The 19,208-nt window shown below is 48.9% G+C and overlaps 1 pseudogene; it reads left to right on the top strand.

Moving 5' to 3' along the window:
• LOC136539303 (actin-related protein 2/3 complex subunit 2A-like) overlaps positions 1–19,208 on the top strand; it is a 190,280-nt pseudogene that overhangs the window by 115,533 nt on the left and 55,539 nt on the right.

Raw genomic sequence — 19,208 nt, 5'->3', positions numbered from 1 at the left:
TGAGGTCACAATTAAGAACAAGTACCCATTTACTAGAATTGATGACCTATTTGACCAATTGAAAGGGGCTTATGTGTTCTCCAAGATTGACCTTCGATCTGGATACCATCAGTTGAGGATAAGGCGTACTGACATCCCCAAGACTGCCTTTGTGACCCGTTATGGACTGTATGAGTTCACAGTCATGTCTTTTGGTCTGACAAATGCACCTGCCTACTTCATGTATCTGATGAACAAGGTGTTCATGGAGTACCTTGACAAGTTTGTCGTCGTGTTCATTGATGACATACTAGTGTATTCTAAGAATGAAGAAGAGCATGAAGAACATTTGAGATTGGTGTTGCAGAAGCTTAGAGAACATCAACTTTATGCCAAGTTCAGCAAATGTGTTGAGTTGGAAGCCACCTAAAGATGTTAGTGAGATTCAGAGTTTTCTAGGTATGGCTGGGTATTATAGGAGATTCATCGAGGGATTCTCTAAGTTAGCCAAGCCCATGACTACGTTGTTAGAGAAGAATGCCAAATTTGTATGGACTAAGCAATGCCAGGACAGTTTTGAGGAGTTGAAGAAGAGACTGACTTCTGCTCTAGTGCTCATCTTACCTGATCTCACCAAAAGTTTCTCTATCTATTGTGATGCCTCACGGCAAGGTCTAGGAGGTGTTCTTATGCAAGAAGGCAGAGTTGTTGCCTACGCATCCAGACAGCTGAGAAAACATGAGTTAAATTATCTGACTCATGATCTAGAACTGGCAGCTGTGGTGCATGCTCTTAAGATTTGGAGGCACTACTTGATTGGTCATAAGTGTGAGATTTATACGGACCATAAGAGTCTGAAGTATATATTCACATAGTCAGATCTGAATCTGAGGCAGTGTAGATGGCTCGAGTTAATCAAGGATTATGATTTGGACATCCACTATCACCCGGGGAAGGCTAATGTTGTACCAGATGCCTTGAGTAGAAGGAGTTATGTGAACATGGCCTATACAACTCAACTACCTGAAGAGTTGTGTGAGGAGTTCAAGTACCTAAACTTGGGTATTATGGCCAATACCATGGAGTTAGAGGTAGAATCCACTCTGGAACAAGAGATTCATAAGGGACAGCTGGGTGATGAGAGGATCAAGGATATTGCAGAGCGTATAGTGATTGGTAAAGCCCCAGGATTCCATATGGATGATCAAGGGACAGTATGGTTTGGTAAAAGGATTTGTGTGCCAGAAGTAAAATCTATTAGGGAGTCTATCTTGAGGGAAGCTCATGACTCAGCCTATTCCATACACCCAAGAAGTACTAAAATGTATCTTGATCTTAAAGAGAGATACTGGTGGTATGGACTAAAGAGAGATGTAGCTGAACATGTGGCTATATGTGATACGTGCCAAAGAGTGAAAGCAGAACATCAGAGGCCAGCAGGTTTACTATAGCCTATGAAGATACCCGAGTGGAAATGGGAAGAAGTTGGAATGGATTTTATAGTTGGATTACCCCATACACAGAGAGGATTTGACTCTATCTGGGTGATTGTTGACCATCTGACAAAAGTGGCCCATTTCATTCCGGTCAAGGTAACTTATTCGAGTGCAAAGTTAGCAGAGTTATATATGGAAAGGATTGTATGTTTACATGGTGTACCAAAGAAGATTGTTTCGGATAGGGGTACACAGTTCACATCACATTTCTAGCAGAAATTGCATGAGTCAATGGATACGAAGTTGAACTTTAGCTTAGCTTACCATCCTCAAATAGATGGACAGACTGAGAGAACAAATCAGATCTTAGAGGATATGCTAAGAGCTTGTGCTCTACAGTATGGAACAAGTTGGGATAAGAGTTTACCTTATGCCGAATTCTCTTATAATAATAGCTACTAAAAGAGTCTTAAGATGGCACCGTTTGAGGCATTGTATGGCAGGAAGTGCAGAACACCATTGTTTTGGAATCAAACGGGGGAAAGCCAAGTCTTTGGACCAGATGTTTTGCAACTGGCAGAAAAACAAGTGCAAACAATAAGGCAAAACCTAAAGGTTGCACAGTCCTGACAAAAAAGTTATGTGGACACGAGAAGAAGAGATTTGGCATTTGAAATCAGTGACTTTGTCTATCTCAAAGTTTCACCTATGAAAGGAGTAAAGAGATTTCATACCAAGGGAAAGTTGTCATCCAGGTATGTGGGACCATTCAAGATCATCAATAGGAGAGGAGAAGTTGCTTACCAGTTAGAGTTACCGGAGCAGCTCTCAGGTGTTCATGATGTTTTCCATGTGTCACAACTTAAGAAATGTTTGAGAGTACCCGAGGAACAACTACCTTTGGAAGAACTGGATATCCAAGGGGATCTATCATACAAAGAATATCCAGTAAGAATCCTAGAAACAGCGGAGAGAATCACAAGGAGCAAAATAATAAGAATGTGCAAGGTTCAGTGGAACAGACACTCAGTGGATGAGGCAACTTGGGAAAGAGAGGAGGATCTGAGAACTGATTATCCCAATCTCTTTGAACCATCCGAATCTCAAGGACGAGATTCCTCTTAAGGGGGGTAGGTTTGTAACACCCAAAATTCTACTACAAATTAGCAATTAAATTCTTGCCCTTTTAATACATTTTCTAGGTATTTCTAACTTAGGCCAAATAATAAATATTGTATAAATAAAATAAACTATAAGTTTAGAAACTTGTTTGTTGCATTCATGCCGAATCATATGGTTTTTGATTGAGTGTAGGGCTAGATGATTTGAAATCGAATTCAAAACTTATTTGAATTTGGCTTAAAAATGGAAATGGAGAAAATAGAATTGGAAAAAGATTGGATTTGAAAAGAATTCATCTTCTCTTTTTTCAGCCCAACCGAAGCAGGCCAGCCCTTCCTATTTTTTCCCCCACGCTGGCATCAACCGGCGGCCTGTCTTGGCGGCCTGCCCCGCATCAGCGCTCTGGCCCGCACCGCACGTGACCTAGCCTGCTGCCCAGCCTTTCTTCCTCCCACATGCAGCCCTTCCAGCCAGCTCGGTGGCCCACCGTTCCGCCTGGCCCAGCTCAGCCGCGGCCCGCCTCGGCTTCGCCCGCACGCACCATTTCCCTTCTCCCTCGCTGCAGGCTAGGACCCGCTTGTCAGCATGCGCCCGCACGCGCTTTGCCCTTCTCCCTCACTGCCCCACTGGCCCACCCGTCAGCCGCGTCCTCTTCCTTTCCTTTCTTCCCCGATGCCCCTTTCCTTTTCTCTGCCCGTCAATGGCGTAGCCCCGATCAGCAAGCCGCCGCGCCCGTATGGAAGGCCATCGGCGCCCAGGTATGGAAAGCGCTGAATCTACCCCGCTCCCCTTCCTTTCACATCGTAGCCCGCCCGCCTATAAAGCTCCAGCCGAGCCCCGTTTTCTCCCCATTCCTCTGCCCGCGTCCAACATCTCACCGCCGCCGGCTAACCCCTCCTCCCGAGCGCAAAACTTGACGCCGACGCCACTTGGAGCTTTGCCGTGACCACCCACGTCCAAAGGTACCTCTGCCGCATCCTTTTGGTCACGGAAACCCTGGATTTGAACTCACCCATGTGCCTTTCTCTCTCCAGAGCCCCGCCGCCATCAACCGCACGTCTAGACCCGCCCTGAGCACCGAGATCTTCCCCAACGGATTCTCGGTGAGCTCCTGACCGTCCCTGTGCCCTCAGTTCATGATTTGGCGCCCTAGACAGCCGTACTGGCAACACCAGTTCACACCGGCCATGGCACCGCCAGCATTGTCCTCTTCCCCGGTGAGCCACTGCCCTACCCTCACCCCTGTGCCGCTGGATGTCGAATGAACAGTCGAGATTGCATACCCCTTCGGGGTTAAGTGGCCAGTCCACCGTGGACTCGTGGACCCAGCGCACCGTGCTGCGTCAGCACGCCCACGCCCACATGGTGCTCTATGCCTAGTGAGCAACCGCCACATGTCGCCCTGGTCAACCGTCGGGTCAAACCCCCAGTCAGCAGCGCCTGTTTTGCAGATTAGCCCCTCAGTTTTTAGTGAATCAACCCGTAGTCCAGTTCAGTTCAAATTAATTTTTATTCAGTCCTATTTTTATTCATTCAAGTCTGCCCTAAGGACCCCTTCGGCTTACCTCGCATAGACGAGGTCATAGATTCAATCGCCGGTTGCGAGCTGCTTTCCTTTCTCGATTGCTACTCTGGTTATCACCAGATCGCTCTCAAAGAGGACGACCAGATCAAGACATCTTTTATCATGCCTTTTAGCGCCTACTGCTACACGACCATGTCGTTCGGGCTCAAGAACGCCGGGGCTACCTACCAACGCGCCATACAGGCCTGCCTCAGAGACGAGATAAAAGACGACCTCATCAAGGCTTATGTTGATGATATAGTTGTCAAAACCAAGGAAGCACATACCCTTGTTGACAACCTAGAACGCACCTTTGCAGCCCTTAACACATTCTAGTGGAAATTAAACCCAAAAAAAGTGTATCTTTGGTGTTCCCTCTGGCATGCTACTTGGCAACGTCGTCAGTCACGACGGCATACGCCCTAACTCGGAGAAAGTCAAGGCTGTCTTGGATATGAAGCCGCCCAAAAAGGTGAAGGACGTTCAGAAGCTTACCGAATGCATGGCCGCCCTTAGCCGTTTCATATCAAGATTAGGTAAAAAAGGATTATCATTCTTTAAACTGCTCAAAGCATCCGAAAAGTTTGAGTGGCCGGAGGAAGCAGACGCTGCCTTCACACAGCTGAAACAATACCTAACGTCACCTCCGGTCCTCACTGCTCCCAGAGAAGATGAAACACTCCTGCTCTACATTGCGGCTACTAATCGAGTGGTCTGCATGGCCATGGTGGTCGAGCACGACAAGCCCGGCCACGTCTACTAGGTACAGCGACCAATCTATTTCATCAGTGAGGTACTCAATGAGTCCAAGACCAGGTACCCACAGATTCAGAAGTTGATCTACGCCATACTGATAACATCACAAAAGTTGAAACATTACTTCGACGGATATCATGTGGTGGTCATGACTGAGTACCCGCTGTGAGACATCATTAGCAACAAGGATGCGAATGGGCGCATTGTCAAATGGGCAATGGAGCTATGCCCCTTCTCCTTAGAATTTGCAAGCCATACTACAATCAAGTCTCAGGCACTCATCGATTTCATCATCGAGTGGACAGACTTAAGCACTCCTGCCTCTCCGGGGTCCGACGAGTATTGGACGATGTACTTGGACGGCTCTCTCAACATCAACGGCATGGGAGCAGGAGTTCTTTTCGTGTCACCATCCAAGGAGCAGCTCCGGTACGTCCTCAGGATTTATTTCCCAGCATCTAATAATGCCGCCGAGTATGAAGCATGCTTACATGGCTTGCTCATTGCGGTTGAGCTCGGCGTTAAACGTCTCTATGTCTACGGAGACTCGGCTCTGGTCATCAACCAACTCAATAAGGACTGGGACATGACTAGCGAAAAGATGGATGCATACTGCAAATCGATCAGAAAGCTGGAAGGCAGGTTCTATGGCATCAAGTACATACACGTGGTCCGGGACAAAAATCAAGCAGCGGATGCGCTATCAAAGTTAGGATCATCCCGAGCCAAAGTCCCACATGGCGTATTCATCCAAGACCTGCTCACGCCTTCCATCGAAGAGGAAGATTCCACGGTCGACAAGCCTCCAGACCAGTAATTGGTGGCTACGGTTCCGGTGTCGAGCACCACCGAGCCGCCTCTGACCACTCATGAGCCCGACTGGAGAATACCTTTCATCAAGTATCTAACAGATGGCAGCGGATACACTGATCGGACAGAGAACGAGCGCCTGATGCGTCGCAGTAAGTAGTACCTGCTTGTCGATGGCAAGTTATGGCGAAGGAACACAAAGGAGGAAATCTTGATGAAGTGTATAACCCAGGAGGATGGCGAACATCTCCTAGACCAAATCCACTCTGGCTCCTGCGGCAACCACGCAGCCTCAAGAACGCTGGTCGGTAAGGCTTTCCGAGCAGGGTTCTATTGGCTATCAGCAGTAGCCGACACAGAGAAGCTAGTCCACCACTATGAGGGTTGTTAGTTCTTCGCCAAGAGAATCCACGTACCAGCACATGAGATCCAGACAATACCAGCCTCTTGGCCCTTTGCATGCTGGGGACTGGATATGATTGAGCCCTTCAAACCAGCTCCTAGGAAATTTACATGCGTTTTTGTCCTAATCGACAAATTTTCTAAGTGGATAGAATACATGCCTTTGGTATAGGCATCCTTAGAAAAGGCCGTCATGTTCCTTGACTAGGTCATCCACCATTTTGGCATACCCAACAGCATCATCACTGATCTGGGTACTCAGTTCACCGGAAATGCTTTTTGGGACTTCTGCGATGAAAGGAGCATAGTAGTAAAATACATCTCGGTGGCGCACCCTAGAGCCAATGGACAAGTCGAGCGGGCAAATGGCTTGATCTTGGACGCATTGAAGAAGAGGATGTACAGAGAAAATGACAAAGCTCCCGGAAGATGGCTCAAAGAGTTACCAGCCATGGTCTGGGGCCTCAGAACTCAGCCTAGTCGTAACACCGGCGTCTCACCATACTTTATGGTTTACGGAGCTGAGGCAGTCCTCCCAGTAGATATAGCTTTCAGATCAGCACGGGTAGAAAACTTTGATGAAGGCAAGGTCAATGAAGTACGAGAGCTAGAAGTGAATAGTGCAGAAGAGAAGTGGCTCGCTTTTTGTGTACGTACAGCCAAACACCTTGCTGTTTTGCGCAGGTACTACAACAAGAATGTTAAAGAGCGGTTCTTTGTGGTTGGGGACCTAGTCCTAAAGTGGAAGACGAACTAGGCTGGTGTCCACAAACTCGCTACCCCATGGGAGGGGCCCTTCATGATCAAGGAAGTCACACGACCAACGTCTTACAGGTTAGCTCACCTGGATGGTACGGACGTACCAAATTCATGGCATATCAACAAGTTTAGACATTTCTATGCTTAACTACTAAGATATGTACTCCTCTTGTACTTTCGATTTACTTCAATAAAGCTATTATGATTTCTCCGACCACTCTAATGTGTAACTTCAAATTTTATGGTTACTCTAACTTAGCCAGTAAAAGCCGACCACCATTCCTTCTACGGTTTTCGGAGCAGGCCCTGTCTCTGGTTCCTCCCAACACGTGCAAGGGATTCGCTCTCTACGTTACGGGTGATCAGCAGGTCCCCCTTGGTTTGACTTGTCCGCGTCTACGTGTGCATAGGTCACGCACCTCACACTCCGACCACATGGCAAACTAGGGCCGCACAAACTTTTTGGGATGATGTGTCGAGCAAAATGGTACAACTAAATAGAACGTTAACATGTTCTCACTTAGTTACACCAACATGAGTTTCAAGCTTAAATACGTTTTATACAAAGCAAACAAGCTTATAATGATATACAGTTACGTTATTACAAGCTTGCCTGAAGAGGCCCAAGTTTACAATAACACAACTATGTCCTTCTATAGCTCTAAGCCTATTCCATTGGCTGGTCGGGGCGCGCGGCACCTACTGCTCGCTGCTTCCGATATCCTACTTGAGTCTCGAGGACTCTTGTGCTGGTCAAGCTGAAGGGGATGGCCCCACTGATGCCTGGCTGGTCGAGACCGTAGGCTTTGTCGGTTGGCTTGCAACAGATGGAGTTTCCAGCTGACTTGTCGATGGCGTACCCTGTACAGGTGCTGTCCCACCTCCACACAGGTTAATATCGCCAATTATCTTTGACGACAGGTCCAGCTGGGCCATCCGAAGCTCCTCAGCCTTGTCTTGGTCTACCTCCTTCGGGTACCCAGCCTCCTTGAGATCAATCAGGGGGTAGTGGGCACACACCATGCTTAGCACATGTGCACCCATGTACTCACCCGCCTCCTTCACGAACTCTTGGAACCATCCCCATGCCTTTCTGCATCTCTCGACCAGTTCGAGCTGGGGCGTCCTTGGCTCTTCTTCTGTGAGCGTCGGGTCGATAAGGTCGAGGACGGGCAAAATGCTAGTTGCCACTTCCTGGCACCGGTTCTTCCATGTGTCCCAATCCTCGATGGTCTCTAGGCATCGCCCTTTCCATCCATCATGATCTTTCATCACAGCTTCTAGATGCTTCTTGGCATTGACTTTTAAAACTACAAACCGTATAGACATCAAAATGTAACGGCACGACAAGATAAGGCAGGCAACAGAATGAGATAGGTGGTCTGGAACACTTACTTTTTAGTTCCTCCTTCATCTTGGTTGTGCGGTCCTAGAGTTGAGACTGGTTGCATGCTAGTTTCTCGTTGTCCTCCTTTAGGCAACCACACTCTGCGGTCACACGGCTATTCTCCTCTTGGAAGCGGGTTACTTCGGCTTCTAAGCCTACAATACAGCTGTCACTACCAACAATGCAACAACATGTGTCAAGCACTTGCTGTGATAAAATGACAACTTACTTGTTTTTCCTGCTCTTTATTACTGAGCTGGACGACCAGGTTCTGGTTCTGTGCCTCTTGCTCCGTCCTCTCCTGGTCGGCGGCTTCAAGTTGGCGGCGCAAGCATTCCACCTCGGCCACCAGTTCTCTATTGTTGGCCGTGATTCCCTCAATCTGGTCGAAGCACCTTTTTCGGTACTTTGCGGTCTTCATCAAGTCCTGCATATAAACAAGCTAAGTCAGACAGTTCGACTAAATAGCAAGATCAAGTGGTCAAGCCAAACATACCTGGACTTCTATCACCAAATGTTTTGCCGCTCGTTCAACTTTTAGGGTCTCTTCGACCTCTGGGATTTCCTCATGCATAACCCACTCGTCGTTCCGCCAGCACGACACATATATATGTTGTCGTTTGTCTTGGGGGTGGCCCAGGATCTCTTCTACTTCGTCCTCTTTGGCCTCTTGTTCAGGAGGCGGCGCTGGTCTAGAGTTTGTAGTCTCTACGACCACTATGGCTTTCCCACAAGCCGTAGCATCGGCAAGCGTGCTCTGTGCCACCTCCGGCTGCTGCTCCTTGACCTGGTCTGGTCCCCTTGGCACCGACGTGTCCCCCTCAGTAGGGTTAGTGCTCGGAGCACTTGTACTTGGCTCGGGTCTCTTCTTGACCAGCTACTTAGGGACTGTCATCTGGCCGCTTGTCTGTTGAGGTTTCAGTGGATTTTCTTCCACAGGTTCTTCCACAGTTGGCTGTTGGGCAGTTTTTTCCACCATTGCTGACGAAGTCATGCCACACTCGGCTAGCTGGTTGGGATTTTCGGTGGACGCCGACCTAATATATCAGAGATAAGTTTAGAAGACAATATTATTCAATACAAATTGCAATCTTACATCAAGGTTACAAATACTTACAGCTTGGAAGCACGGAATGATGTGGTGAAGGAGCGTCTCTTCGACCGCGCTTGCTCCACGTGCTCGGCGGGTTCCACCGGGTCTTTTTCCACGACCAGTACCGGTGCTGGGGTTTGGTGCTCGACCCTTTCTCCACTTGTCCTCTATGTTGCAGTGGTCGGTGATGCGATCCCTACAGGCACAGAGGAGCCACCCTGCTTCGTTGACTCCATTTGTCTCCTCCTCTTTCGAGGGATGAGTCGGAAGATGTCTACATCCTCTGTTTCATCGTATGAAAGTGGGAAGATGGCCTGACGATGTTTGTTGGCCGCCGGCCGCTTGCCAGCAGCCCTGGCCGTTGCCTCCTCCCCAACCTCAAGTACAGCCTAGTCGATGCCTTCGGCCCTGGCGCTGGTCTAGGCGGTTGGGTCGGCAACTTGTGGCCAATCCACACCAGGGGGTGGAGACACGAACACTGCTGCCCTATCATGACCATTACTCTGGGAAACATAAAGGCAACGACACAGTCAATTTTTGTTACAACATAACTCAACAGGTACAAGGAAGCATGATTTACCTTTGGGGGAGGTCGGGCCAGCTTGAAGGCGTGCTCGATGTCGCTTAACCTGACATAATTGGGGTCAGCTAAGTTGAATAGCTCCCCAATCTTGGCCTTGACTTCGATCTTGTCAAGCGCTTCTTTTTTGGTCCTCGTTGGATCTGCGCTCCCCTGGTATTCATAGCCAGGATGTACCCTCTTCTGGTAGGGCTGGATCCTTCGGCTAATGAAGTTCCTGACCACGCTTGGACCATCCAGTTTCCCCCACGGGATCATCCCGAGCAGCTCTCCGATCTGTTCCAAGTGCTTGGGCTTCTCCGACCAGCTGTTTTTCTTCTCCAAAATGAACCCCACGTCGCACAGGGTTATCGTGTTTGGCTCTTCACAGATGTAGAACCACTTCTTGTACCATTCGTCCAGCAATGTGTTCCAAGGGCAGTGCAGGTACTGGGCTTTCATCCCATCAAGCAGATTGAGGTATATGCCTCCAGCTATCTTCGAGCCGCCGCTCCCTTTCTTCCACAGACAGAACAGGTGGCGAAAGAGGTTGAAGTGGGGCTGGAAGCCACCATAGGCTTTGTAGAGATGGATGAAGGTGGAGACAAGAAGAATCGAGTTGGGATGCAGATTGCAAATCCCAATCTCGTAATACAAACAGAGCCCCTGAAGGAAAGGGTGCACTAGAACCCCAAAACCCCGCTTGAAGAAATCCTTGAAAACCACAATCTCACCTGGTTGTGGATCGGGGTAGCTTTCTCCTTCCGATGCGCGCCATCCCGTGAGTGCCTTGTTGTGGAGCACTCCCATGGTGATGAGGTCTTTGATGGTCTGCTCATTGCTCCTTGACTTCCACCACTCCTTCGCCATGACTCCGGCTTTCTTTTGGGCATCTCTCTTCGCCATTAATCCGTCCTTGCTCAAGGGGTGGATGCGGTGGAGGGGTGATTGGTGATGATTTCGGAGGTATAGGGTTCGGCAAGAGGAAGAAGAAGGCTACAGCGGTGAATGAGAATGGGGATCGGTAAAAAGTAACATACCGGTTCTATATTATAAATGACCAAGAGCTCCGTCGTTTCGTCCGCTCGAGATTCTTGGGAGATGTGCGCACGCGCCGCAGACGGTTGTTTTCACAACCTCGAGATCTACACCAATAAACGCGACCCTTCATTACCAGTGTACGCACCTCTTTGTTGCTAGTGTGAGAGGGCCCACACTGACGCACCTCCTTACAGGTGCCAAGCGACTATTTGCTAGAAAGGGCAAGAAGACAGTGTGACATGCTATACCCATCTACTTTTTTGACCAGATGTGACAGATTTGACTTGACAGAGTAATGAGATAAGTAAATACACCAAATAATAGTACAAGTGGCGTTCGTTTCCTCGCTGCATGTCTTGTGCTCAAGGATGGTGTGGACCACTACAGTGCTCGGGGACTGCCTAGACCACTGCCGTGCTTAGGGACTGCCCAGACCACTACTGTGCTTGGGGACTGCCTAGACCACTGCCGCGCTCGGGGATTGCCCAGACCACTACCATGCTCGGGGACTGCCCAGATCACTGCCGTGCTCGGGGACTGCCCCGACCACTGCCGTGCTTGGGGACTGCTCCGACCACTGCCGTGCTTGGGGACTGCTCCGACCACTGCCATGCTCGGGGACTGCTCCGACCACTAATGTGCTCGGGGACTATACTGACCACTGCTCGGAGATCGTTCTCCTCGGCTACATGTGATTTGTACTCACATACAGCTGAGAGACATTTATTTAGACCTTGCTACAAGGCTCATACCTTGCCTTCCAGCAAGCTCGGGGACTACATCGGTACGATGCACCTGCCGGTGCATCTCGTATCGCCTGTACGACGATTGGGTTCTCAACTTAGCTGGGAATTCTTTTTAGACCCTGGCACCACGTGCCTACGTCACCAACTACCAGGCTCGGGGACTAAGTGGGCACACTTCACCTTGTAGTGAATGTGTTTGTTTTCCGACCCCTACACCTCTGATGATCAAGGATGCTACGCTTCAAGATTCACTTACATTTCTTTTCAGAAATACAAGTGGGCACACTTCACAGGATGGAAATCTTTTTCTTTTTTCTTAAGAGCACCATACATTCTTCGAACAACCTACTTCTCCGGCGACAACGGTGGTTAGAGATGTCAAGGACTCAAGCCTTACTTGTCAGAGAAGGTTAAAATGGCATGTCATAGCATAATACATGGTGCTCGGGGACTAGCTGTGGGGGTATTAACCCCTATACCCTTACGGCTAGGCTTGGGCCGGCCCAGATCAGAGGGTCCGGTCAATCAAAAGACGACGCGCGGCCCGGCCAACCAATTTGGAGTCCCGCGTAAGGAGTCAAGGCAGATTTGGCGATCAAGCAAGATCCTGGTTGGTTAGAATAGGAATCCTTATCCGGCCACATATGGTAATTGTAACTGGCTAGGATTAGTTTCCAGATCTATAACCCTGCCCCCGGACTATATAAGGTAGGCAGGGGACCCCTCTAAAAATCATCTCTCATTGACATACAGCAATACAATCAGACGCAGGATGTAGGTATTACGCCTTCTTGGCGGCTGAACCTGGATAAAACCTCGTGTCTATCTTGCGTCACTGTCTTGTTTGTGGCTTGCACATCTGTCTGCCGACAATCTACTACCTTGGGCATACCCCTAGGTAGACTGCCGACCATATTTCGTCGACACGGTCCAACAAGGTCGCCTCCTTCCTCGCATTCCACAAGCGCATGCTCGGGAACCCCACGCATTAGTTTCTGCATGGTCTCCTCAATGAGTGGGCCTAGAGTTGTAGCATCTCAACCCAACTAGGGTGCTGCACATCACCGGCTTCATCACCGTCTATGAGGCCTTCCTCAGGATGGAGCCGCATGTGGATCTATTCTGGTGAGTCTTCATCAGGCAAACCCTGTCTTAGGGGAAACTACCCAGAACTGCACCGGTTTGGGGGTTTGCCCTATAGAAGAGGCTGAAGCTGTCGGTCCCCTACCCCGCCCCGCGTACTCCCCCAGTGACTCCAACCGGGAGTGGCATGGCAAATGGTTCTATATCAGGAACCCAGTGGTGGCACCGTTCTCGACGTTTACCGGGGGGAGGTCGGAGAAGAGGGAAAGTTGGACGTGAGGTCCTTCCCACCAATAGAAAAAGCTAGCGATCATCGAACCAGAGCTTTAGAAGCTCGTGTGGAATGGTCTCGATGGGTTGCAGGTCTTCTACACCTTCTTCTAATGTTGGGTTGCCCCACTGGGGGAAAGGACGTAGTCGATGTGGGAATACTCTAGCCCGATGGATCCTGACCGCACATCGCCAGAGGAGTTGTCGAAAGTTGAAGTCCGGGTTATCTTGGTCGGGCACTACATTTAAGGGATGAAGACTCCCTCAAAGGGACGCCCAGACCCCTTCATGCCACGAAGCTACCCAATTTGGTATGCTTTTTTCCTGTGACCTTTTCCTTCATGTTTTGATGTTTTGATTAATTTTGAGTTGCCCATTTTGATGGGACTCATGGGCTATAAATCCTAGTCACGTCTTCTGAGAGGGCTGGAAGGCATGGTTTGGCAAGCTGCCTAGAGGGAGGCCACACTTGCCAAGAAGAAGAAGAAAGCCAAGAAGGTCTAGAGGAGGTTTGATAAGGAGAAAGAGATCAACCGACGGGTCTAGGGTGGCGAGAGCTGAAGCGACGTGGAGGAAGAGCTCGAGTCAGAGCAGCCATGAAGATGGGTGATGATGTGAGTGCCTCAAAGGATGAGGGAGACAGGGGCACTGCCGTGACCTTGTTTGAGCGTCGTGAGCCCACGGCTGCACCCATCAGCGGTGGGCATGGTACAGAGACGCATGGCGATGTTCTTGAGTCGAGGAAGCGTCCCGCTAGTGGAGATGCCTTTGTCAAATGAGAGGCGAAGCGGGCGTAGTCATCGCGCCCTTCGGAGGCACTATCGGCTTCTTAGCCCCCTACTCCGAGTATGACGGAACGCCCTAGTCGGTCGAAGGAGCATGATCATCCACTCATTCCCTTGGGGTCACTATGAGCTGGTGGCAGTGACCATTCATGAGCCGAACAGGGACCGGCCATGTCATCCCTACCCTCAGTCGGTCAAAGGGGCGCGAACTGTGACTCCCGAGCGTTCCTCATTTGGTCAGCTCATCGTTAGCCGATCAGAGTTTCAAGGTTCTGTCGCTTTCATCTGGATATGCATTCATGCTTCCCTTCACCATCATAGTTGAGTTTTTTGGGTGTGACTAACCTACGCTTGTGCCCTTTTTTTGCAATTGCCAGGAGCCGGCAGGACTGGGGATCTCTTGATGTAGGCAAGGCCTAATCTTTTGATAGGTATGATTGCGTCAATTGGTGGAGACTCAACGTTCATGATCTAGGCTTCGAACCAAGACTAATTTGGACCCCCGCAACCGTTACACCATTGCTCCATTGGTTATCAACCACGCGAACGCGATTGACCTCACTGAGAAGGCTTTCCTGCAAGCGAATTGAGAACACAGGCAAGAACAGGATGAACTCAATCTGAAATTGCAAATAAATATAAGGCTTATGATAATGAGAAGGAGTTCAAGTCTTTATTCAAAAGGCCTAATCGCCACAGGCGAACAAGATCAAGAACAGGAGCCCTGGTTCACAGCAAGCGGCCTTGGTGGCACAGTTGTAGCAAAACGACATCTGTTTCACAAGGAAATCAAGAATTAAACAAAACCCCAAACCCTAATTAGAGTGATGACGGTATAATATAGAGTCTTGGGCATCACCCCCCTAGATGTGCCCCTAATGGGCCCAAACATGATACACTATCCAACAAACCAAAAGACAATGTCGCAGCACCCTAGTAGATTCTGGATGCTGACTTGTTTTGATGATTCCCATAGATTCTGAAGGATATTTGATGTGAGATCACTTGAATTGGCTTCCTTATCTAATTAGGTTTCCATCCATATTTGGATCATCGAAAACGGAGCCCAGACGCACTCGTGTGACCAATTTTATGACAGACTGGTCCTAGAACCTGAGATGGGCTCCAACTTCAGTTGGACTGGGCCTCCACCATAAGAAAGATAAATTGGACGCCCATGCTGGACCTCCTCCTCTCCTTGGCTTGTATGTGATGGAGTGATGTCCTCGATATCTCCCCGCTGCTCGTGCAAGAAGAGTGGAGACCCAGCCTGCTGCGGGTTGCGACGAGCAAGGGGGAAAGCAGGCTGGTGGTGGCGTGACCTTCCTTAATGGGGGTTGCATCTTCCTAACTAGTCATGAGCACAACAGCGGCCGTGATGGTGGTGATCCTCGTGGTGACGGCGGAGGCCGGGTCGGAGGTGACTCTTGCGGTCCCTCCCCCACCAGTCGCGAAGGCGGAGAGGAGGGAAACTAGGCTCCCTGTCTCACCCAGTGGAAGAGCACATGGTTCATCCAACTGGTCAGAGCTGGAGGGAATTAGAGGAGCCACAGCCAAGCCAGAGGTAGAGTAGCCACCGGCGAGCCGAGAAAGGCCTGGTTCATCCTTTGTGACGAGGAGGTGGTGAAGCTCTGGCACCTGCTTGAGGAGAGAGGACTGTTGATGGAGTCCGATCTTGCCCTTACTAAGGCGAGGCTCAAGGAGGCCTTGGAGAGGGTTGAGCTTGTCCATCAGGCCATGACTGTTGACCTACCATGTGTTGCAGAGGTAAGTTTTCTGCATTCTTGCTGTTGTCTTTGATTCCTTGGCTTTTAAATGGTTGTCTCAGCACGCCTGTTTCTTGTCTCGCAGGACCTAGAGATGATGTCGATCCATTAGTCCCAATTTCTTTAGGAGGAGCATGGTCGGATGGAGCAAGAAGTGGTGGCGTCATGGTAGGTCGACGAGCTCAGGCACCAGCTAGAGTTTGCCCACTGTGAGTCCCAAGACCAGGTGGCCGAGGCGATGGGGGCATGAGCGACGGAGCTACGTGTGGTTGAGTAGGCGACTGCTGTAGAGTGGGAACTTGATGTGGTAGAGGCCCACTTGGTGGAGATCGAAGCGGTGCTCTAGAAGTCCTTGGAGGCTCTAGAGGCGGAGCGGAAGGCCTGGTCGGACACTAAGCAAGAAGTGGTCATGCTCTGGGGGCAGATGCTCAGGGTAGAGGAGTCAAATGTTTGACTGCTCGAGAGGGTGACCCGGCAAGAGGAAGGGCTCTCCATTCTCAAAAGTGCCCACCTCGGTACGTACTTGTTCTACCCTCAGTTGAGGCCTTGAATTTTTCTTTCCTTTGCTCCTAAATTTGTCATCCTTTTCTAGAACTGGGTGGAAAGATCAGCTCTCTGGAGCAAGAGCCGAAGATGGTCAAAGTGGTGGTCAGTCGGAGCATGGAGGTGCTAGCCTAGTCCCTTGAGCAGCAACACGTTCTCGAGGGAGAGCTCAACCAGCTTCACAATATTGCATAGGTGGTCATCTCCGAGGTGTTTGGGTTGGGACCGAGCACTGGTACGCCCGTTGTCCAGCTAGCGAAGGCCCTGAATGAAGTTCGGGCGCTCATCTCTGATGGCATGTTCTATGGGACGTCGGGGGTGCTGACCTCAGTGGTGACCCACTACCTCAGTGGCCATCTATAGAGGATACGCCGATGGGTGGAGCACAGACGAAATCCATGTGCTGGGGAGAGTTTGGTGCCGTATGAACAGATGGTCACTGAGCAGGTCACCGTGTTGTGGGTGATTGAGGCTCGCCATTCGACCATGGCCGCAGACATGCACCGGGAAGATGTCGTCCAGCCTACGGAGGCAGCGGAGGTTAGGTCGGAGGTGAGCATCGTCCCACCCCCAATCGAGCCGAACGTCGTCCCCACCACAGCCAAGCTGCCGATGCCGCTAGGGGGACATAATAGAGTTAGAGTAGAAATAGTTAGTTTATGTAAAAGATGAATTCATGGGGGAGCCCCTATGTGAACAGTTTTATATTCATGAATATTTAAAGTTCATTTTTGTGATGGAATCACTTGTGAGGGGAAGCTTGTCCCATCTGCCCTTGTTTTTATCCTTGTGTAGCTTTGTTTTTGTCCTTTCTTTTTCCCACCTTCCTATTGACCCATAGGCTACAACCTTAAGAACCTAGGCATGTCTCGCAAGGCCCAACTGCTTGTAACCGAAGGTCGTGGTAGGGTGTGATCGGTCGGGAGGCTAAAAGTGCAAGTTAAGTAGGGTAATCAAAGGAATGGAATGCCCTTTCATTTGGGCGACACCCTTTTGTTTGGGTGAAAAGTGTTACTATATGATAGTAAAAAGGGGTGGTATCGCACCTCCATGGAGCCCCGGAGCGACCTAGGCCGAGAGGGCTCGTGATGGGGCACTGTAGGAGCAAGCATTGAATGGAAATAAATGGTAAGACCGAGCTTTAGGGAAAGAAACAACGTAAATGTTCGATGTTCCATGTGTTGGTGAGAACATTGTAGTTGTCGTCCTTCAGTCGGTAGACGCCTTGTCAGATCACCTCGGTCATGGTGTAGGGTCCTTCCCATGGTGGAGAGAGCTTATGTTTCTCCTTGGTTGACTATGTCCTCCGAAGTATGAGATCACCGACCTCAAGGATCCTCCCCCTAATTTTTCTTTCATGGTACCTGCGTGTGGCAGAACCTCCTAATTATAGGACCCACATGCACTTGTCACTGTCCAATGACCTTTGACAACTATGCATATGTTCCTGGTAACTTAGGAAGACTGTCGGGTGTCCTCGGGGAACCCCGAATCATCCACGATTTCCGAGCAGGATCACATTATAGAGTCATTGCAGTATTACAACATTTATTCAAATATATACATCAGAGAAAAATAGCGGAAGTCTTACGATAACATAGTTTACAAACCAGTTGTTGCAAACCTTACAAACTAAGTTCGATAATTATTACAAACCATAGTAGTAGTGGAGTGGCATAATTAACATAAACATAACACACAAAATAAGCATCCTGCCCAAGGATCACACATTCACTTATCGTCATCGACAGGAACAACAGTCATGCAGCAAGGTCCAAAATAGACCTGCTCTTGAGGCTCACCTGCAACAAGGGTCAACAAACCCTGAGTACAAAAGTACTCAACAAGACTCAGGGATTCAAGGTTTGGCTTTAGCAATACTTAAAGTTCTTTTGCGTAAAAGCTCTTTACAAAATTTCAGTATTTCAATATTTAAACTTCATAAGAACAATATATGAATCTGCCATGATCCGTAATGAGATCATGAACTTCATATCAAACTCTTTCTCAAACCTTACTCAAGTTTTAGTTATTAACTACGATGATGAACAGTGAGTTGAGTCTCCATAACCGAGGAGCAACGCCGATTCAAACCGATTATAAACCCTGCTAGGGATTCTAGACCACACGACATATGCAGGTCCTCGACTTACATATATCAACCTACCCTCAGATCTCCTAAAACAAGAATGGGTCTGCGCCACTCGAGAATACAGTACTCCACCAATCTAGCCCAATGCCACATGGGTACACGCTATTCCCGCCATCTCCCCACTCCTAGTGCGCGAGTAGCCATTCTCGTAATAGAATCACCAAGTTAAGGCTTACCAGAGTATGTGGTTAGTACTACAAAGTCTCATCTCATGCAATTCAACAACGGACGGACCTTAATCGACACAGGCGGAAAGAAGCCGCTCACAAGACCTCCATGTCTTGTGGCTCTCACACACCGAGTCCGCCCGGTCTAGATTTATTACTTCCATGCTCATATCTCATGATAACATAAGTAACCAAAGATCCATTTAAAATTCTCAGGTGACAGGTAATCACCCGACTAAGCATGACTAAGCATAACTAAACATTTACGAATAAAACAGGTAATCAAGGTAGATATAGAAAAACAAGGTTGGTGATGCACCAATTAGGTTTCCACTTGACTCCTAATCACTTAATACAGTATAGAAAAGCAAAAGCAATAAAATTTGTAAAACACAAGGTAGGGTTAAATGCATCCGGGTCTTGCCTTCGTTGACGGAAAAGTTAGGTTCCTACGACGTTCCACAAGTATCAGATCCAACCTCAACAGACGGATTAACTTCCTCCGCAACTTGATTAACTACCACATGTTCACCTTCGTTCACTACATGTAGTAACAATGCCATGTTTAATATGATGCGGAATACGAAACATGATGCTTGATGATGGATGTAAAATTAACAATTCGAATACAACTTTCCTTCGCGGTACAGTTGCAAGTCAACCGAACTAAACCTTTTTCGTAACACATACATCAATTGCCAAGGATCATTACCAACTAATGATTCAAGGTCATCACTCAATTCAAAATTTCAAACAAAACCTAAATCATTAAAGGTTACTATTTGCTT

The sequence above is a fragment of the Miscanthus floridulus genome, chromosome 2 (genome assembly GCF_019320115.1).
Source record: "Miscanthus floridulus cultivar M001 chromosome 2, ASM1932011v1, whole genome shotgun sequence".
Lineage (NCBI taxonomy): Eukaryota > Viridiplantae > Streptophyta > Magnoliopsida > Poales > Poaceae > Miscanthus > Miscanthus floridulus.
Note: the sequence above shows the minus strand (reverse complement) of the source record. Positions and strands in the feature narration are given on the sequence as shown.